Below are 21782 nucleotides of genomic sequence, written 5' to 3'. Positions count from 1 at the left end.
ATTCTGTGTTGTCTATCTGGACCAGCCTTTTGCATTCTAGCTTTAAAAAACCCAACCATTTTTAAATTTAATAATAATGGTACAGAATGAATCAAGAGACAAGATATCTGTCCAGCAGCGAACGTCTAAGGCACTTCCTGAAACGGAGGCTCTGAAACCACAGGGAGGTTCTGGCCGGAATGAGGCCCGACTTCTGCTAGAAGGAGGAGAAAAGAAGCAGGGATAATGTGGGGAAAGGGGTGGGGAGGGGAAGGGGTAGGGATGGCTTCCTCCGTTTACCTCTCCTTACCTCCACCCCGTTCCCTGTCTTGCGTAAACTTGTACTTCTCACTTTGTTCGTTTGAGATTGGTCACAGTGTTTGAGCTACCGAAATAAAATAGACACCCACACCGAGAGCAGTTCAGTTTAAACAAATGTTTATTACAAATTCAAAAGCGGATTTCAAACTACAATATGCAAGCCCTTCCCAATTATACTTATCAACGCCTGGACTGGTCCCAACTGCCGAAGCGAGGCAACGACTGCACACTTGTCGTAGGTTGTCGGTCGCCGGTAGCAGCTTCTCCACCTCCCTCGACTGGGACGTTAGCTGGACTCCAGAAATTCTTCTTCTTGCTGACGGATGTTGCCACTTCTCAGAGAGTCTCAAACTTCAGCAGCGGGACCATAGCTTATATTACCCGAAAACTGCTTACCCAAGCATCTATTCCCAGCACAGTAAGAAAGATAAGCGAGTAAGCTAGCATGTTAGGCTTCGATTGAATAACATAATTCTCAGCTTATCACTTTGAATACAATGGTTATTTTGCATCAAGGCAAGGCCTCTGACAGTCTGTGACCAAAACAAGCAGGAAGATTAAATGTTCTTGGTACACAGATGTCCTTTTGTCAGATAACTGCATCTCTGGCCCCTTGGTGGAATTTAGCTTATGTCTGCTGATTGTAAAAAACAAGCAGGTTCTCAGCCTTGCAGAAGCAAAGTCTGCAAAAGTATAAAACATGGTTTAAATCTTCCATTACATTCCCCTCCCCCTTTCCTTCCCCCGCTCGCCTCCCGGTTCCCCTCCCCCTTCCCATTCCCCTACTCCTAACCTTAACCCCTAACAAACCTTAACCTTAACACTACCGATACCCCCTATCACTACTCTTCGTCCCCTAACTCTACCCCTACTCCGTCCCCTAACTCTATCTCTACCCCTATGCCGTCCCCTAACCCCAACCCTAATCCAACCCACCTTCTCCTAACCCTCACCCTACCACTACCTCCTACTCCCTTCCCCTAAACCCAACACAAACCCACATCCCCGAACTCTAAATCTCACCCTTAACCTACACCTAATCCGAGCCCATGTCTCCTAACCCTAACCATAATGCTACCTCTATCCCAGCCCTCTCTAACTCTAACTCTACCCACCTTCCCCAACCCAAACGTAAACCCTACCCCTATCCCCTACACCTATCCCCTACACCTATCCCCTTCCCCTAACCATACCCCTCACCCATACCCACACCCCCAACACTACCCCTTACTCTTACCCTTAACCCCTTCCATTACCCCCTTTCTCCTACCCCCTTCCCCTACCCCTCCTTCCCCTAGATTAAGGTTGGAAGGGGAAAGGGGAGGGGGAAGGGGGAGGGGGAAGGGGAGGTGAAGGGAGGAGGGCTGGGGTTAGGGCAGAGGTGTGAGGGAAGGGCAAGGTGAGCAGGAGGGGGTTGGGATCGAGGAGGGGTAGGGGAGAAGGGGGGGTGGGTGAAGGGACATGGAAGATGCAGGGAATGGGGTTGGCAGGGCCAGAGGGAGAAGATGGGGGAGGAATTCAGGACATCATGATGTTATCTGACCTCTGATCAGCTGGGATACGAGGTTCTTCTGGACTTGTGTCTTGTCTCTGAGATCGCTCCTTCTCCTGGGAAGAGAAATATGGGTGATAGAGATGCTGTCTGCAAAGCCTGATCACGATGACTTTGGAGGGTCCCAACTCTTCCCCTATCACCCCCCTCCCTACCCCTGCACACTAGGGCCTTCCCCCTTCCTCTGCTTTACCTGAGGAAGTGTGTTTTGGAGAAAACCACAATCTATCTCTGCAGAGCTCAAAGCACCGTGTCTCCATCAGGCAACACCCTGGTTCACCACGACATGGCAGCAAATGCTGGACAAATCATAGATGGATTGGTTGAATCCTTTCAGCTGACCCATATGAACCTACCCCACAACGATATTACCCTTTCCTCCCTCACACCAGTACCTTCTGTTTTTCATTTATTCCTGACCCCATATTAAAATCATTTTCATGCCTTTTATGGACCAGCCTCCACTACTACCCCTGGCAATGCATTCCAGGCACCCACTATTTTCTGTGTGAATAAAATATACCCCTCACATCTTGACTAAAGTTCCCTCCTTATTTAGACGTCCTCTGGTATTCTCGCTCCAGGAATGCAAACAATATTCCAAGTGTGGTCTGACTTGAATTTTATACGTCTGCAACGTTACCTCTCAGTTCTTGAACTCAATCCCCTGACTCCTGAAGGCCAGCACACAATACACCATCTTAAACTCCCACTCAATTTTCATAGCAACATTGAGCGATTAATGGAGCAGGATCTAAATATTTCTCTGTCCTGCACACTGTTCATAATCCTGTCACTAATCAAGTGCTCTGCCCTCACGTTCTTGTAATCCACATTCAATAAAGAAATTGGTCTATATGAAGCTACTTTTATGGGTATCCAACCTTCTTTGGAATAACTTTTATTCGTGCCCTTGAAAATGACTCTGGAAATAAACCTGGACCAGTTGCTTATTTAAGTACATCTGTATTTACAGGATTGAACTCCATCTGCCAATTCTCTGAAAACTGGATGACCTATGACAACCTTCTACACTGTCTACAACATCTCTACCTCTGTGTCATCCCCTGACGTACCCACCCTTTCACTCCCATCATCATTCATAAAAATCACAAAGAGCAGGGGTCCCAGAGCAGATCCCTTTGGAGAGCCACTAGTCATTGTTCCATCTACTACTACCCTCTGTTTACTGCAGATAAGCCAATTCTGAATCCACACAGCCAAGGCTCCATGGATCCCATGCCTCCTGACATTCTAAATGAGGCCACTGTGAGGACCTTGTCAAGCACCTTACTAAAATCCACATGCAGCGCATACACACCTTTACCTTCATCTATTTCCTTTGACATCTCCTCGAAATACTCAATTTGACTCGTGATGCAGGACCTGCTCCTCAGAAAACTATCCATGAGTTTCCCCAGCATGTTTGTGCATTGCCCTCGGACCCAGCATCTGCAGACTTCCTGGCCAGTCCCTCCCTTACCCCTTCCCAGAGCTTCCGCATCCATTACAACATCAAACATTGCTGCCCAGTACAGGCCCTTTGGCCCATAAAGGCTGGACTGACCTTTGTAAACGTTCTCCACAACCAACTAACCCTTACCCGTACCACACCCATAACTATGGGTGGATAAAATATCCAATTAACTTCTTTCTGAAATAATGCATCATGAATTTTATGTTGATTCCAATTTTGAATAACTTTTCATAATTCTAGTTGAGCTCCTGTAAAGTTAGATCCATTATCAGAACATAATTCTTTGACTTGACCAGGTCTAAGAATAAAACGCTAAAGAACATTAATAAAAGAGTCTCTGTCAAGCAATGACGCTACTTCAAAATGAATTGCTCTCATAGTCAAACACGTGAAAATAACTCCATATCGTTTTTCAACACTTCGACCTCACTTTACTTGCAAAGGACCAAAATAATCAACTTCCACGGATGTAAATGGGAATTCATCAGGTGAAACTCTGTCCTGTGGTAAATCTGCCATTTGTTGTTGTGCAGGTTTTCATTATCTCTGTCAGTCACAAAGAGATGAAACTTCATGATTTCATTATTAATATATTTAAGCACTGATGGGTAGACGTGTGGTTCCACCCTTCCCCAGTTAGACTATTAAATGCTTGATTTTAAAAGTTGTAAAAGTGGTTAAAAATACTGTTTATAGACTTTGGAATAGTGGAGGATCGAAATGGCTGCAAATGTGAAAAAATCGAAAACTCAGTTACAGAAGAAATTACCTTACAAAGTGTTGAAGAATCGAGGCCTAGTTCAAGTTGAAGCAACGGAGTTGTCAACTGGAGTCCCCAAGTCTCAGAGGACTCCTGCCCGGCTAAGTATCTCGTCGGTACCACTTGCGCTATCGCAGGATGGCGCCAGCTCAGTGATGTGTTCAGCGGTTTCGACTCATGCACTCATGAGGGCGGGCCAGCAGAACACAGGCGTGAGGGCGGGCCAGCTGAGCGAGGACAGGCCCGTGAGCCTGCAGCATTGCCTGGTGGTCAGGAGAGGTACAGTGTAGCATCAGAAGACGCACCTGCGCAGTCGGTGGCCCTACCAGGCATGCACAGTGCGTCGAGGGTCCACAAACCTTTGGAGAAGGTGTGGGCTGTGGGGGAGCCTGAGCGACGGTGAACTGACGAGGTCGGCACACTGTTGTCGGGTGTCCAGACCTGCAGCAGCACCGGAAGAGGACCTATTGCTATGGAGGAAGAGGATGCTCAACTTCATTAGAACTTGAAGAACTGGGGACTGAGGCAAAAGAAGGTCGGCCTCAAATGGAGGTTATGGATCCTGGACTGGATTCTGTGTTTCCAATTCTGGAAGGGATTGCTCAGCTCATGGAAGTTATGTCAAATATGTCAATGCAGATGACTCATCAGATGACTCAAGGATTTTTGGAAATGAAAACTCAAATGAACACTGTGTGTGAAGAAATAACTTTCATGAAGCAAGATATTAATGTAGTTAAGAGTGATGTTACGAGATGGACACGATCAGTGGACACTGTGCAAGATCATTTTAAAAAGATTGTGGAGGCTTTTTTGAATGCAAGAGTCAAGTGGAGCGTAATAGAGATAAAATGGAAATAGTGGAAGATCCTTTTGTAGATTGGGGGATTCAGAAGAAGGAATTATTGAAGTTTGACATTAGAAAACCAAAGTCGTAGAAATAATGTTAAGATAGTAGGTCTTCCGGAAGATATGGAAGGTTCGGATCCGGAGAAGATTTTGAAGAAATGGAACCCAGAAGTGTAGGGCAGGTAATTCATTCCGGATGGACTGGAATTAGATCGAGCAAACAGAGCGTTAAGGAAGAAACCGTTTCCAGGCCAATTACCACGAGCAGTTTTGATTCGCTGTTTTAAATATCAAGACAGAGAGGTGATCCTTCGATTGGTGGTGCAGAAAACACGGCAAAATCAGGATCCACTGATGGTTCAAAATAATAGGGTTTGTTTAATGCAGATCTGAGTCAAGAAATTATCAGAAGAGACCGAGAATTTAATTCAGCCTAAGAAGTATTGTGGCGAAAGGGATATAAATTTGCTTTTAGTTATGCGGCAGTATTGAAAGATTTTTATGGGAATTTTCAATCTCAGTTTTTTGAAAATGACCACGATGCTTTAATATTTGCAAATTCATTGCCAGATGTACGAGGAAATGGGCGATCTTCACCATTGTCACCGAAAGGAAGGGTCAATGGGAATGGAAATGGGAAGATTGGAAAATATGGAAAGAATGGGAAAAAAGTTGAATTGACGCAAAGTCTTCTCGATATTGATGATCCGGAACAATCATTGGGATTGGAATCACTGGGTTGAATGTTTTTGTTTCAGGACTTTGTAAAAGTCTGACTGGGGATGGGTGACACTGAGTCCTTTAGTCACCTGCCACTTGTGGACTTTACCACACCCAGATTTTTAGGGGACTGCTACTTTTGAGCAACTTGTTTTGGGATTGATTTTTCTCTATTTTTGGAATTTTTTAAATAGGTGGGATTCAATACAGTGAGACTTAGAAGGGGAGTATTATTTTATAGTGGGATTCACATTTGTGAGAAGGTTTAACAGTGATATACTATGAACTGTGTCAGATACTATGACACCAGGTTGACAGTGGGGAGAAGGTTTAACAGTAATGTACGATAAACTGTGAGATACAGTGACACCCATTCACAGATGTGTAAAGGTTTAATGATGATGTATGGTAGACTGATAAGAGATACTGAGACAATGGGTTCACAACATTAACAAGGTTTAACAGTAATGTACGATAAACTGTGTGAGATACTGTGACACCAGGTTCACAATTTGAATAAGATTTAACGGTGAAGTAAAATAAACTGTGACAGATACTATGACACCATGTTCACAATGGGAATAAGGTTTAACGCTGATGTAAAATAAAATGTGGCAGGCAAAGTGACACCAGATTCACAGTGGAGAGAGGTTTAATGCTGATGTGTGGACGAATGAGATCGTTACTGTGACATTGGCTTCACAGCAGTGAGAAGGTTTAACAGTAATGTACAATAAACTGTGTCAGATACTGTGACACCAGGTTCACAGTGGGGAGAAAGTTTAACGAGATGTACGATAAACTGTGTCAGATACTGTGACACCCATTCACAGATGTGTAAAGGTTTAACGATGATGTATGGTCGACTGATAAGAGATACTGAGACAATGGGTTCACAACATTAACAAGGTTTAACAGTAATGTACGATAAACTGTGTGAGATACTGTGACACCAGGTTCACAATTTGAATAAGATTTAACGGTGAAGTAAAATAAACTGTGACAGATACTATGACACCATGTTCACAATGGGAATAAGGTTTAACGCTGATGTAAAATAAAATGTGGCAGGCAAAGTGACACCAGATTCACAGTGGAGAGAGGTTTAATGCTGATGTGTGGACGAATGAGATCGTTACTGTGACATTGGCTTCACAGCAGTGAGAAGGTTTAACAGTAATGTACAATAAACTGTGTCAGATACTGTGACACCAGGTTCACAGTGGGGAGAAAGTTTAACGAGATGTACGATAAACTGTGTCAGATACTGTGACACCCATTCACAGATGTGTAAAGGTTTAACGATGATGTATGGTCGACTGATAAGAGATACTGAGACAATGGGTTCACAACATTAACAAGGTTTAACAGTAATGTACGATAAACTGTGTGAGATACTGTGACACCAGGTTCACAATTTGAATAAGATTTAACGGTGAAGTAAAATAAACTGTGACAGATACTATGACACCATGTTCACAATGGGAATAAGGTTTAACGCTGATGTAAAATAAAATGTGGCAGGCAAAGTGACACCAGATTCACAGTGGAGAGAGGTTTAATGCTGATGTGTGGACGAATGAGATCGTTACTGTGACATTGGCTTCACAGCAGTGAGAAGGTTTAACAGTAATGTACAATAAACTGTGTCAGATACTGTGACACCAGGTTCACAGTGGGGAGAAAGTTTAACGAGATGTACGATAAATTGTGTCAGATACTGTGACACCCATTCACAGATGTGTAAAGGTTTAACGATGATGTATGGTCGACTGATAAGAGATACTGAGACAATGGGTTCACAACATTAACAAGGTTTAACAGTAATGTACGATAAACTGTGTGAGATACTGTGACACCAGGTTCACAATTTGAATAAGATTTAATGGTGAAGTAAAATAAACTGTGACAGATACTATGACACCATGTTCACAATGGGAATAAGGTTTAACGCTGATGTAAAATAAAATGTGGCAGGCAAAGTGACACCAGATTCACAGTGGAGAGAGGTTTAATGCTGATGTGTGGACGAATGAGATCGTTACTGTGACATTGGCTTCACAGCAGTGAGAAGGTTTAACAGTAATGTACAATAAACTGTGTCAGATACTGTGACGCCAGGTTCATGGTGGGGAGAAAGTTTAACGAGATGTACGATAAACTGTGTCAGATACTGTGACACCAGGTTTACAGTGGGGAGAATGTTTAACAGTAATGTACGATAAAATGTGTGAGATACTGTGACACCAGGTTCACAGTGGGGAGAATGTTTAACAGTCATGTACGATAAACTGTGTCAGATACAGTGACACCAGGTTCACAGTGGGGAGAAGGTTTAACAGTAATGTACGATAAACTGTGTCAAATACAGTGACACCAGGTTCACAGAGGGGAGAAGGTTTAACAGTCAAGCACGATAAACTGTCAGATACAGTGACACCAGGTGCACAGTGGGGAGAATGTTTAACAGTAATGTACGATAAACTGTGTCAGATACAGTGACACCTGGTTCACATGGGGAGAATGTTTAACAGTAATGTACGATAAACTGTGTCAGATACAGTGACACCAGGTTCACAGTGGGGAGAAGGTTTAACAGTCATGTACGATAAACTGTGTCAGATACAGTGACACCAGGTTCACAGTGGGGAGAATGTTTAACAGTAATGTACGATAAACTGTGTCAGATACAGTGACACCAGGTTCACAGTGGGGAGAATGTTTAACAGTAATGTACGATAAACTGTGTCAGATATTGTGACACCTGGTTCACATGGGGAGAAGGTTTAACGGTGATGTACGGTATGTTGAGGTAGATAACGTGACACCAGGTTCACAGTGGGGAGAAGGTTTAACAGTGATGTACGATAAACTGTGTCAGATACTGTGACACCAGGTTCACAGTGCGGAGAATGTTTAACAGTAATATACGATAAACTGTGTCAGATACTGTGACACCAGGTTCACATGGGGAGAAGGTTTAACGGTGATATACGGTAGACTGAGGCAGATACTGTGACACCAGGTTAACGTTGTGGAGAAGGTTTAACGGTGATATAATGTAAATTGAGATATATACCATGACACCATGTTCACAGTGGGGAGAAGGTTTAACGTTGATGGACGGTAGACTGAGGCAGATTCTATTACACCAGGTTCACAGGGGGAGAAAGTTTAACGTTGATCTACGATAGACTGAGGCAGAAACTTTGAGACAGGATTCACATTCTTGAGAAGTTTAACATTGATGTACGATTAACAGTGTCAGATACTTTGACATCAGGTTCATATTGGGGAGAAGGTTTAACGGTGATGTATGGTAGAGGGAGGCAGATACTGTGACACCAAGCTCATTGTATTGTTCATTTATCTTAATTACAACATCTAATTTATATCTCCATTTTTTTGTGACAACTTCCAAACATTCCATAAACTTCTATTCTAATCAGATTTTGTTCATTTAAATAGGTCACCACTAAAAGCCCAAATCGTTAAGTCTCTTAAGTACACAGCACAAAATTAAATTCTTTACCTGGGTTTGGTTCAACGGCACTTCAGTCTCCTTCATTAATTTTTCAGACCCTCATTTTGTGCTTTATGCTTTGCCCAGCCGATTCACCAAATGGGCATCCAACTCTATCTTCTCAGCTTGACCCAACGTCTCCTCTGTAAACTTAAGCAAACCAAGAAGACTAAAGTTAAAATTTTCACATTGGCATTTTTAAACACAAAAATGATGCTACGATTTGCAATTTCACATCAAAATCCCACTTGCTAAACTTGCAAGCAACTGAATCGCATCCTACAGCTGGAAAATTGCAAGAGAACTGCTTGGTTAAAGCAAAGATTCCACCCAGTCACCCCATTAAAGGCCTCCAAGTTAACAACAGATAGCAACCTGAAAGTTAAATTCAAAGATCTGTATCAGGAATATTAACGGGCTGTTAAAAAAAAATTATTTCTGTTATTGAAAGAAAACTCCTCAGAGAACAACAGGCTCTTGTTGAACAATTCCTATTGTATTCCTCAAAATGGTTTGAATCTTGATTTCAAGCAGAGTCATTTGGCGAAATTGTTGGTCCAGAACAAACCCTGCCCACACACTCCCTTAAATACCTGCAAAGTCGTGGCTCAGCTCTGCTCCATGCTAAATGTATCAAGCTTTTGTGAAGAGATAACGGACTTTAGATGCTGGTTCGTTGAGTCACAAAAACATTAATGATTCTCTGAACAACACACCTCTATCTGAAAATCAACAAGAACCTTCCCGAGTGGTAAATATCAACAAGACATAATATCATTTCACTGTTGTGTTTGTGTCGTTGGAGAATTCCCTTTCCATTCAATCAGAATTGGAGTTTTGGGTGCCGTATTTGAGAAAAGATGTGCTGGTGTTGGAGAAGGTCAGAGATGATTTACTGGAATTATATCAGGAATGAAAGGTTTAGTGTATGAGGAACAATTGTCGACTCTTCGACAGTACTAGTTGGAGTACAGAAGGATAAGGGGGACCTCAGAGGCATTTCAAATGCTGGAAGGCTTGCACAGAGTACATATGGCAAATATGTTTCCCATGGAAGGGGATTCTAGGACAGGAGAGCATAATTACAGGATATAAGGGTGTCAATTTAAAACAAATGTGGAAAAATTGATTTTGTCAGTGGGTCGTGAAACCGATGTGAGATCATTAAGGCAGAGATTGACAGTTATTTGATTAGTCAAGGAATCAAGGGTTATGGGGAGAAAGCTCGGGAGTGTGGGTGAGTGGAAGAATGGTGGAACAGACTCGACGGGCCTACTTCTGCTCCTATATCTTGTGATCTATATCCTGCTGGAGACCTAGACAACCCTCCTCTTGTATTGCATTCTTAGAAAAAAATTCTGCATTGTGGTTTTATGTCATGTGAACCCATTTCCGATTGAATCCCATGTTACAAATAACCCAATGGAAATTCTGCATTGAAAGGACTGCAGCTTCCTTATTTTAAAAATAGTTATGGAGCAGTTCAAATGAGATTTCTTGCTTCTTTTTTTGAAAGGGTTAAAATAGAATCAAATAAAATCGGAGAGGGAAAAGCAGAAGAATTTATATACAAGTGGGAATCAAAATTAATAGTTGGTGATAAAGATACACAATTGTTGAAACATTTGATTAATATATGGAATAAAATAAATGATGAAATTGGTGTAAGTGGATGTACATCACCCAGAATGGCTTTGATTCAAAATCCTCGTATCTTTTTCAAAGGATCATCAATTTCTGGATAGCGAGTTTTGTAAGGGGATTATAAATGTTGAAGATTGTCATGAAAGGTGTCAATTAATGCCATTTGAGCAACTGAGAAATAAATATCATATAACTCATTGCATTCTTTTTTGCTATTTCCAACTAAGAGCATATTTGAAGGGTAAGTTCGGACCAACCATATTGTACTGAAATAGAACTCCTTGTAAGAGGAATTGTTAAAAAAAATTATTTGATGATGTCCTCTTTATTACAAGTAGGAACTTTCAAATGTTGAGACAATAAGTTGAGACAAAGGTGGGAAATGGATCTGAATAATTTAATTGATAGGCAAATATGGGGAGATCCATATAAGGATCTCAATGAAAGACATAAATTAGTTCAGTGTAATTGTTTTTACATCAGTCATGTAGCAGATGTCAACAAGGATTTTATTTGAAAGCTACACCTGGAGTCAAGTGACTCAGGCAGTTGGATTTGAAAAGCTCTACAGGAAGCTGATTTGGCAATAGAGATCACGTGATTCAGGGGAGTTGTATTAATTCACTTCAACCCAGCAGTCTGGAAGTATTGACTAGAGATCCACACTGCAGCAGTGAGGAAGGAATTCACAACTAGTTTTCCTTCTGCAGTTACTTCTTACACCAGAGAAATTGAATAGAATAAAATCAGAATTATCAGATCAATGTTTTAGGTGTGGTGAAGATGTCGAAACTTTCTTGCATTCAACTTATCTTTGTCCTAATGCAAGATCTTTTTGGGGAGAATTACAATATTAATGGAACAAGTTATCGGAGATTTTTTCCGCAGAATCTGATCTTATTTTATTAGGAAATATTGAAGGAACAAGGCCCAAATTAAATATATAAATATATCAATTGAAATTTGTTAAATTAACGTTAGTGGTGATGAGGAAATATATTGCACTTATTTGGAAATCAGATATATATATATATTTTTACAGATGCCAAGATGACATGCAAAAATTCAAAGTTGTATTCCTATGGAAAAAATTACATATTGATTGAGAAATATATACTCTATGCTTTTGCAAATTTGGCACCTGAATATTCAAATATCAGATTTCAATTTGTAATAATGCCCTTTCCATCCCTCTGGACATGTGCGATTCTCCTGTTAGTTACAATTTTGTTAGATTTCTTCGCCACTGTGAAATCTGGGAAAGTGGACGACTAGTACAGGGCACCAGAAAACAGGAAGACCACACCCCACCAACATCTCAGAAGCAGAGGATTCAATCCATGGGTCAGTGACCAAGGAAGCAGACCAGTGAGGGGTTCTGCAGCTGAAAGACCCACATAGGTGGCAGGCTGTTGGTGTCTTGAGGAGAGGAACCCACGCAGGCTGCGGGCTTCTGAACAAAGAAGTCAAGGAACTCACACCAGGCTGTGGAATGCTAGAGACTGGGTCAAAACTGGCTAAAAGTGTTTCAGGTATCAGACTTGGGAATTGAATAAGTGCTAAATTGTTCCTAATTATGTCAGAGGTTCCAAACTGGAGCTCACATTGCCAATGACTTGGATGGTCTGTGAGCATTGAAAGAGAATCCAGAGACCATCAGTGACTTGGCCCAGCATTTAGGGTGGTGGGGGTTGGGGAGCACTCAGTCTTTCTCTGACTGCAAGAGGCATTTCAGGCAATTTCTGCCAGAGGTGAGTCTGTCTGTCTTACAGCTGGAAAAAAGCAATTTTGTGTGATATGACACTTTTTAATTACATGACAGTAAATTGTCTCCTGAAATAGAGAGAGAGGTTCAAGTTTCAAACTATTACAAACTCCACTCACCAGATTATACCTCTTCCCACTTTTTTTTTGCAAGGACACCATTGATTTTATCACAGCTCTTCTGCTGCATCTGTCCTGTGACAGATTATATATTTTACATTGTATATAGATATGTTTTTGAAAGAGTTGGATTGGACGAGTCGTTTAGGTCACAAACATATACATCCACTTCACAAAACAGCTCTTTAAAATGCAAGAGCTTTGCTGAGACTGAGCCAAGAGCCTTTGCAAAGACAAAACAAGGAGACTTTTGCGAAAGAATTTCAAAAGGAGGTGTAAATGGAATATTGTTTTTAAAGCAACAGATGAATGGACTCAGAAGTTTGGGTCTGGTGCAATCATCTGGCTGGTACCAGTTTGCTGTTCTAAGAAGGTCACGTGGTTTTGCAAGCAGAGAGGAGAGACCAAATAGGCTTTTTCTAAAATTGAGAGAGAGAGAGAGAGAGAGAGAGAGAGAGAGAGAGAGAAATGGCAAGCTGGCATCTTGTTTTGAAGACGGTTTGTGAGTTCTCAGTTCAACCTGTTGAAAAACTTTGTTGTCCATACAAGAGGAAATGGCTGGCTAGAAATGATGTTTCACCTGAAATAAGGGAAACAAAAGGAAATCAATGGTGACCTGCAGAAGAGGTTATCATTTGGAAAACCCTGATGGGTCAAGTTTCTTTGGCAAGACACCAAAGTGGCTGATCAGAGGGAATCAGTCTTTGTGTGTCCAATGTGCATGAAATCCCTCTCTGAAACCAACAAGAGCCTTCCTGGAGGGTAAACATTTACTTCTAACCACCAGAGCTTGGTGAAAATTCATAAATGTTGAATTCTGTGCACAGTATAAGAATTGATAGATACCGGTGAACTTGGAGTCATGTCAAAGAACTTTATGCACATTAAATACACCTGCACTTAAAATTAGAAGGGGGTAATGGAAGGCTGTTAAATTAATAGAGATAAGTTAAAGTTTGATCCTGTTTGTTTTTCTGTTTAAAGAAAATTAAAACCAATGTTTGTTTAAGAACGAATGGTGTTATTGTTCAAAATCTGCCTGTGATTCTAAGTATTCTTGGACTGAATAGACATCTGGGCCAAATGGCTATTTAAAGACAATCTGTACATGATTGTACATCCTAGAGTACAATGACTACTTCTATCCACTAAAGATTGTTAAAGAGCAAGAATGGACAATACAATCACATAAAATTCCCATCCATACAGCACACGTATTAATACAAAAAACAATCACACCTCCTTATCGGTCAGGAAGTGCCTACACTTCCCAAGGAGGCTGAGGAGGTCAAGGCCAACGGCTCTCATCCTGAGATTTTACAGGAGCGCTGTTGAGTCTCCTGTCTGGCTGCACCATTTGATGATCTAGTTGCTGTAAAGCATCAGACAGGAATGATGCCGAGTTGTGAGGATCACTGGGCTCTCCCTTTTTCTGTAGATGACATTTACTAGGAGTGTTGTTCAAATTGGGCTCAAGGAATAGTGCAAAGACCATTTTGATCTAGTGAACAGCATCTTTAACCACGTCCATCATCAAAATCAGGACTTACAGGCTGGGGAATAGCTTCTTCCCACAGGCTGTTAGATGGATGAAAAGTATCCTGTAAGTGTGATAATCCTCCTAAATATTTATTTATGTAGCGGCTACTTCGATAGAGCTACTAAAGCAACACACACACACACACACACACACACACACACACACACACACACACACACACACACACACACACACACACACACACACACACACACACACACACACACACACACACACACACACACACACCAGGTTAGTCAGGCTTCTTCTATTTACAGCATGTCCCGGGCTCCATGGGTCAAGGTGGGACATCATTATGAGTTTGCTGCCGATCCACGGGACCAGAGCTTTAAATTAAGCCCTGTGAGTGTCCCGCACCTTCCGGCAGGGGAAATCACAGATCAACGTGCTGTTCCTCGGGACGCAGCACCACGTGCATGCGGTCAATTAAATGGATGAGTACCCAGCTGTCTGCCTTATGATTTCATGTGCCCGCCAAAGAACCTAGCCCAGTCGGCCCGCTTCACAGCTGCTACAACCCCCAGAATCGTCACCAGAAAGAAAAACACCAGCTGCATGCACCTTAGGTGGACACCCTCATCGTCTGGGATGGGGGCACTGAATGGGTGAAGCGGGATCCACATGTGCAGTCTGTCCAAACTAAACAGCTGAGAATGTCCCCCAATGTCCAAAGTATACTAAAATCCATCCTTCTTCACCACGCGGAAAAGGCTCTCATACGGTCGTTGTAACAGCACTCCTGTGTACTGTCTGCGCACAAAAACAAAATCAGCGTCCAGGAGTTGTGGGGCACATTCTGTTAAAGGGATCCAAGCCAGTGGGTAGGAAAAGCTTTGCTGATAGCGATACCATGTCGAAGCTGCTGAAGGATATTCAGATCAGAGTTGGTTGTGAAATGAATGTCCCATGAAACTGTAAGGACCGTACAATAAACCATCTCTGCGGACAATGCAAACATATCTTACTTTGGAGCTGTGAGCACTCCCAAAAGAACGCATGGCAACTCATCAACCTAATTGGGACCAGTGAGTCGGGCCTAAAAAGTGGACTTCAGTTGCCAGTGGGAACGTGGGTGAATTGTGTTCCGCGGACTGAATTAATGTGGGAAAACCAAATCTAGCCATCCAGTTGACGATGAATGCTCTGGCCCTTGTCTCAGTGTCACTGGATGGCAACGGGACGGCCTCTGGCCAGCGCGTGAAATGTTCTACAACTGTTAGAATGTATCTCATGTTTTGAGATTCTGGCAATGGTCCAAGCAGGTCCACATGCACGTGTTCCAACTGCCTGCATACCGGCAGGAAATGTTGAAGAGGTGGCTTAGAGTGGCACTGAATTTTGGCAGTCTGGCAGGAGGTACATGTGCAAACCCATTGTATGACACCTTTTCTCAGTCCATGCTATACATATATATTTGACATGAGCTTGACATATGTTCTGATGTATGGATGAGATAAGCTGTGTCTCTGGTCAATAAGGTGTTTCTTCCAAGATGCAGGAAACATTGGTCTAATGTAGCCCAAAGACATGTCACAAAGTAAGGTTGGCCACCCAGTTGTGCTGCCCTCTGCTGTATGTCCAGGTTAGTAATGGCCATACTGTATGCCTGAACATCGGGGTCCATTGCCTGGATACTGGCTAATTCATGAATATCAATGTCACCCTGAATATGATATATAGTCGGTCTGGACAGCATATTCGTGATGAGATTGTTTTTACCAGATGTTATCCAAGTAGATGTAAGGGAACTCTAAATCTCTGTCCAAAGTGTCTATAACCCGCTGGCAGGTTTGAACACCATTCTTCAACTTAAGTCACATCCTAAAACATTCGAAAAGCCCAGAAGGGATAATAATCACCGTTTTAGGAATGTCTTCCTTATGGATGGGATCTGATGGTATCTCATGACAAGATCAACCTTGGAGAAAGCACAGAAATTGTGCAGATGGGAGGCAAAATCTTGCATATGAGGGACGTTAAGACAGTGGGTCTTATCCTGAGATATGGTCTGCTGGCCTTCGTAAATCATAGCATAGACTAGAGTATAGCTGGAAAGTGATGCTGCACTGTTTAAGGAATTGGTGAGGCCAGGTTTGGAGAATTGTTTTCAGTTCTGGTCTCCAAATATAGGAATGAAATAGATAAGGTGGAGATGGTACAGGAAAGATTTACAAAAATGTTACGTGGCTTACAACATCTAGATTACAGAGAAAGATTAAGGAGACAGCAACTTTATTCATTGGAACGTAGACGGTTGAAGGGGGTTATGATAGAGGTATTCAAAATTATGAAAGGAATAGATAGACTAGACATGAGTAGACTCTTACCCCTGAGGGCAGGGGAGTTTGGAACAAGAGGGCATGAGTTCAGGGTAAGGGGGCAAAACTTTAGGAGGAATGTTAGAGGATGTTTCTTCACTGAGAGAGTGGTGGCAGAATGGAATGATCTTCCAGAAGAGATAATTGCGGCAGGGTCCTTTCTGTCATTTAAGAGAAGGTTGGATGTGTACATGAATATCAGGGTGTTGGAGGGATGTGGCCAGAGTGTTGGAGGGGAAAACTAGTGGAGTTGTTCATGTGAACTGGCACAGACTCAAAGGGCCGATATGGCCTGTGCCGTAATCTGTCATATGGTTATATGTGCTGGGCTCCACAGGACAAGGTGGGACATCATTAAGAGTTTGCTGCCGACAGGTTTGAATTAAGCTCCGTGAGTATCCCACGCGTTCTGGGAGGAAGAAACGTCCATATCCTCTGCGCATCCAGAGATGCAAGATGTCGCCAAAATCTTTGGCCTGGCGGCGGGCCAGGAGGAGCGCGAGCATGGAATCTGACCCGAGCCTGGCTTGACTAAGGAGATGGGGGGTGGGTGCCCGAATGCGAGCACGGTTTAGCAGGAAGGCGACTGACAGTATGCAGCGGCCCATCTGGAGATGCTCCCCTGCGTGCTACTGAGCCTCTCAGCATGGATGAATGTTATCACATGCAGGAAATTCTGGATCAGAACCACAGTAGGGCTGCCAGGTATGAGGTGGAGGAGGACAACTCAGAAATTCGAGAAGAAGAGGAAGAATTACTACTTGCTGCAGTTGGACTCACTGAAGGAAGGCCTTAGGCTTTCAGAACATCTCCTTTTCCAATGAAAGCTGTTGTTTCACCACAGACACCTTCCCCAGACTTCAAGGCACCTGTAACAGGGATGGAAGTCAACCTCATGTCTACAGAACTGATCCAACCAAATGAAAAGATGATGTCTTCTATGACCTAAAATTTTGAAACTTTAAATGATCAATTTGCTGGTATAAAGGAAATAATGGCTGGTATGTGTGAAGAAATTACATTTATTAGGGGGCGTGGCAAGATGGCGTAGGGAACAGACGTGCCTTCCAGACCTCTCCTGACTCTGATTTATTGTTTTGTCTTTAGGTGCCCGTTAAAGTTCTTTTAAAAGTTCATAAATAATAAGAGGTGTTGGATTAGTGCCTAATCGTTTATATGCAAAGAAAAAGGTAAAAGAAAACATCAACAGACTGTTAAAAAACTACATTTTCCGAAAATGTCTGAGCCTACTTGTTTACAAGAAGCCAGGACTCAGCGTAGAATGGATCCAGAGGAAGACGTACAGAGTTTGGCATTGAAACTCCATTTTATGCCGGTGAGGCACTCTGAAGGTCGCATTCAACAGCTTTCAGAACAAAGGGCTGGACGGGTGCCAGTATTTCACACAACGGCCACTGTGAGTGCTGTTACTGAGACTTTGACAGTTGAATCAGCTGCGGCGCCACCAGCTGGAGAGTTAAAGAGCTGTCATTCAACTGCTACAGTGGTGGCGCTGCAAAATGCATCTTCAATTACAACGGTTTTTCCAGACATTGATTCAGTGAAGATGATTAAAGAGATTTGGCTTAAAGATAACCCTGATCTTCAGTCTCCTGGCATTGCTGGGGGGACTTTGAGAGGGATTTTTATACAAAGTCAAACTGCTAGAAAAGATACTAAATTAAGGGAAGGGACAGAAGATCCCGTGGTCTCTAAGACCCCATTATGCCTGAATCTACTTCTGTTGAAATGTCTGTTAAGGATCTTGAAGATAAGATATATTCTGTATCGAGTCACTTAGCTAATTTTGTGAACCTGTTTATTTCCAAGATTAATGCAATGGCGGAAGTCATTAATGGACCTTTTAAGCTTGAAACCATTGAAAGATTTGAAATGCGTGATCAAGGTTTAGTCGATGCACAGGATCAACTGCAAGATGAAAATAGAATAATTGAAACATTGCAGATCCAAAATAAAAATTTAGCAAAAAAGTTTGATTATTTGGAGAATCAATCTAGACGGAACAATGTGAAAATTGTTGGTTTGCCAGAAGGCATAGAAGGACCAGATCCAAGAAAATTTTTTACTGAATGGATTCCACGAGTGTTAGGACAGGATAAATTCCCTGAAGGTTTAATACTAGAATGTGCTTATAGAGTTTTAAGAAAAAAATCTTTTTCAGGACAGAATCCAAGATCTGTTTTGATCTGTTGTTTAAACTACTGTGACAGAGAGACAATTTTACGTACGGCTATTAGAAATGCCCAGCAAAGTAGATCTCCTTTGATCGTTCAGAATAATCCTGTTTTCTTCTATCAAGATTTGAGTCAAGAAATTATGTTTCAACGATGCGAATTTAATTCTGTGAAAGAACAGTTGTGGAAAAAAAGACATAAGGCAACATTCAGGTATTCTGCGGTACTGAAGATTTTTTAGGATGGAAATTAGCCAAAGTTCTTTGACAATCCTAAAGAGGTTATGGACTTTGCTCAGTCTCTACCAATCATGCAGTTTCAGGAACGATGTAGTCCTTCAAGGTCTCCAAAGAGAGTAGAGATGTAAGGTGGGATCCAGTTTTTTAAAGGAAATGAAAGCAATGGTGATAGAAATGGTAACGTTGATTTAAAAAAATAAATCTTTTATCTTCTATTTTTGAGAAGAGTTTAAATAGTTTAAATAATGATGATAGTTTAATGAAATGGGAGTTGGTAGAGGGAACTGGGTGGGCACTAGTTTCCAGAAGTCATCAGCTACCTGTGAGTTATCTCACACCCAATATTTTGGGGGAGTTACCTCTTTGGACGGTTTAAACAGGAGGAGGTAGTTGTGACCTCCGACCTGTTTTTTTTTTCTTTTTAATTTTTGGGTTAAGAAGTGAAGGTTTTTATTATTTTTTAAAATAAATATTTTTTTAACTCTTTTTGTTTTCTGATTGTATTTGAGAGGGAATTAGGAGGTTTTTTTTCTCTCCTTTTTTTCTCTTTTTTTGGGGACGTTTTCTCTTTTTTCTTTCTTTTTTAAGAGGATGATGTCACAGAAGATAAAAGTCAAAAATTGAGGATGTTGAATTAGATGAAGAGGAAGATGAGGGGAAAGGTGATAAGAAGAAAAAGAAGAAAATTAAGTACAAATACATTGAGGGAGAAGAGTTTAATAAAATTAAGTTAATTTCGATAGAGAATTTTGAAGATGTTATAAATGAAGCATATGGAGAATTTTTTTAAGAGTTTGAACTTTTTTATTTTTTTATATAAGGGGAGGGGAAGGGAATAAAAAGTTTATCTGATTGTTTTTCTAAAGGATGCTTTTGTTCTCTCGATGAATTATAAAGGAAACTTGGTATTAATGGAAATTCTGTATTTATGTATTATTAATTATGATTTTTTGTATAACAGGTATGTGGTTGATATATGATTTTAATATTTGAACTTAGTTTTAAAGTGGATTTCATTTGTTAAATACATGTATTATGTTTGATTTAAATATATGTTTAAGGGTATTATTTTAGTATTGATATTTTTTTTTGTTGTTAGTAATTTTTTTGTTGTTAAGTTTTATCCTTTTTTTGTAAGTGGGGTTTTTTCTATTTTATTTACAACATTGTTAATTAATTCTTCACTCTTTTTTTGGGGGGGTTGGACTAATTTTAAATTAGATGATTAATGTTGTGTTATAATTATTGGGGGGGGGGTTAATTTGTGTAGTTTAACGATGTAGTATTCTAATTTTTATTATCTTATCTTTTATTATTTTTTTAAATATAATTTTTATTTTATTCATGTCATAAAATTTTAAATAAAGTTAAAAAAAATGACTATGGAAAGGATATCTTTTTCTGCCTAAAAGTGGACCACCACTCGAGTCCCGACACTCCGCATCATCCCACTACTCATCCATAGACCAAAGAAGTGTTGGTGCAGACTCCCCCACAGACACACCTCCACCCTCCCAGTCGGCAACAGTGATGACCGGCACAGAGGGTACCCGGGCTCTGCACTCACCACCTCCACTGATGTCACCAAGCTGGGGAGCCCCTGGACCTTGAATGGCACCCACTGGGTAGGCGGCCACAGTGCCTACCCCTGGCTTCCTACCACCTGGTAGGGCTGCCATTTCCCCACATACGAGGTGCCCTACATCCACTCTCTCGATGACCTAGGGGAGCACCCAGCCTTTGGCAACCACTGCAACAAGAGGGCCTTTACTGCAGCTGAACTGTTCTGGATGATCGCCTTCCGCAAATATGGCACCGCATGGCTCTCCAACGAAATGACCTGGTTGGCCACCCTCCTGGAGATGTTGGCCAATGAGACAGCAGTGTCCCTGCACCAAACAAAGGACACCCTGACCTGAAGAGTTGTGGAGCTGAAGGAGAGACGTATAGTGGCAATGCCAAATCGGATGGTCCTGGACTACTTGCTGGCAGCTGTGCTGTCATTGGCCAGGAGGGCCGCAGCAACATTCCCAAGGAATCCTCTAACATCACCCAGCTGACTGACCACATTCGGGACTCAGTGGCCAAAATTCAAAAATCCAAGGACCAGATCCACCAGCATCACCACCTCATGGGGACCCTGGGGGCCATTTGGCTCCACGAGGGGCATTTGGGTGACTATCGTTCATTGGGGGATTGCACTTATTTTTGTTATCATAGCTATAGTTATTCCATGATGTGATTGTCAATTTATAGGCACCTTTGCATTGCCCCGTTTGACCTTCTTATTACCTGTCGCACTTTATTGGCAAGCAGCATGTCTTCCGAAGGGGTGGATTGTCATGGAGAGGTAGTGTCCACCACCTGGTGGCGCTGCTGTACTCCTGTTCGGTGGACATACTACCTGTCAATCCAGGTCAAAGACTCACTCCAAGCCATCAAGGTGACCCTTGCGATTGGCCCACCTAAATCACCAGGAGCTGCAGTCCAGGCAGCCCGGCTAGACTCAGCCCTGACCTTCACCCAATTGCCCCACCTAAACCACCAGGAGCTGCAGTCCAGGCAGCCTGGCCAGACTCAGCCCTGACCTTCACCCAATTGGCCCAGGTGAATCACCTCGACTGACCCCTGCCGAGCCCCTGAACTTGGCTTCGAGCATTGGCCACAGCAGTCAATGGGGCCCAGCCTTTCCCGAGTGATCGGCCCTCCCAGCACAGTCCCCCAGAACTATAAAGAACCATGTCCCCCTTTGTTCTGCCT

General features: G+C 42.1%; 1 long non-coding RNA gene across 2 annotated transcripts in view; it reads right to left on the bottom strand.

Annotated features, from left to right (window-relative positions):
* Positions 1-438: 438 nt before the first annotated feature.
* Positions 439-21782, bottom strand: part of LOC138750218 (uncharacterized) — a 34558-nt gene continuing 13214 nt past the window's right edge. The window contains exons 1-5 of one of the 2 annotated variants that reach the window (XR_011349171.1): positions 18838-19969; positions 17369-17457; positions 9191-9331; positions 1844-1908; positions 439-983 (exon numbers count right to left, since the gene is read on the bottom strand). This is a non-coding gene — a long non-coding RNA (uncharacterized lncRNA). Of the gene's footprint in view, positions 984-1843; positions 1909-9190; positions 9332-17368; positions 17458-18837; positions 19970-21782 lie in introns of those variants that run through there. The other variant, XR_011349170.1, reaches the window with a different exon arrangement.

The sequence above is a fragment of the Narcine bancroftii genome, unplaced genomic scaffold (genome assembly GCF_036971445.1).
Source record: "Narcine bancroftii isolate sNarBan1 unplaced genomic scaffold, sNarBan1.hap1 Scaffold_1066, whole genome shotgun sequence".
NCBI classification, from domain to species: domain Eukaryota; kingdom Metazoa; phylum Chordata; class Chondrichthyes; order Torpediniformes; family Narcinidae; genus Narcine; species Narcine bancroftii.
This window is presented reverse-complemented; position numbering and strand designations above follow the sequence as displayed.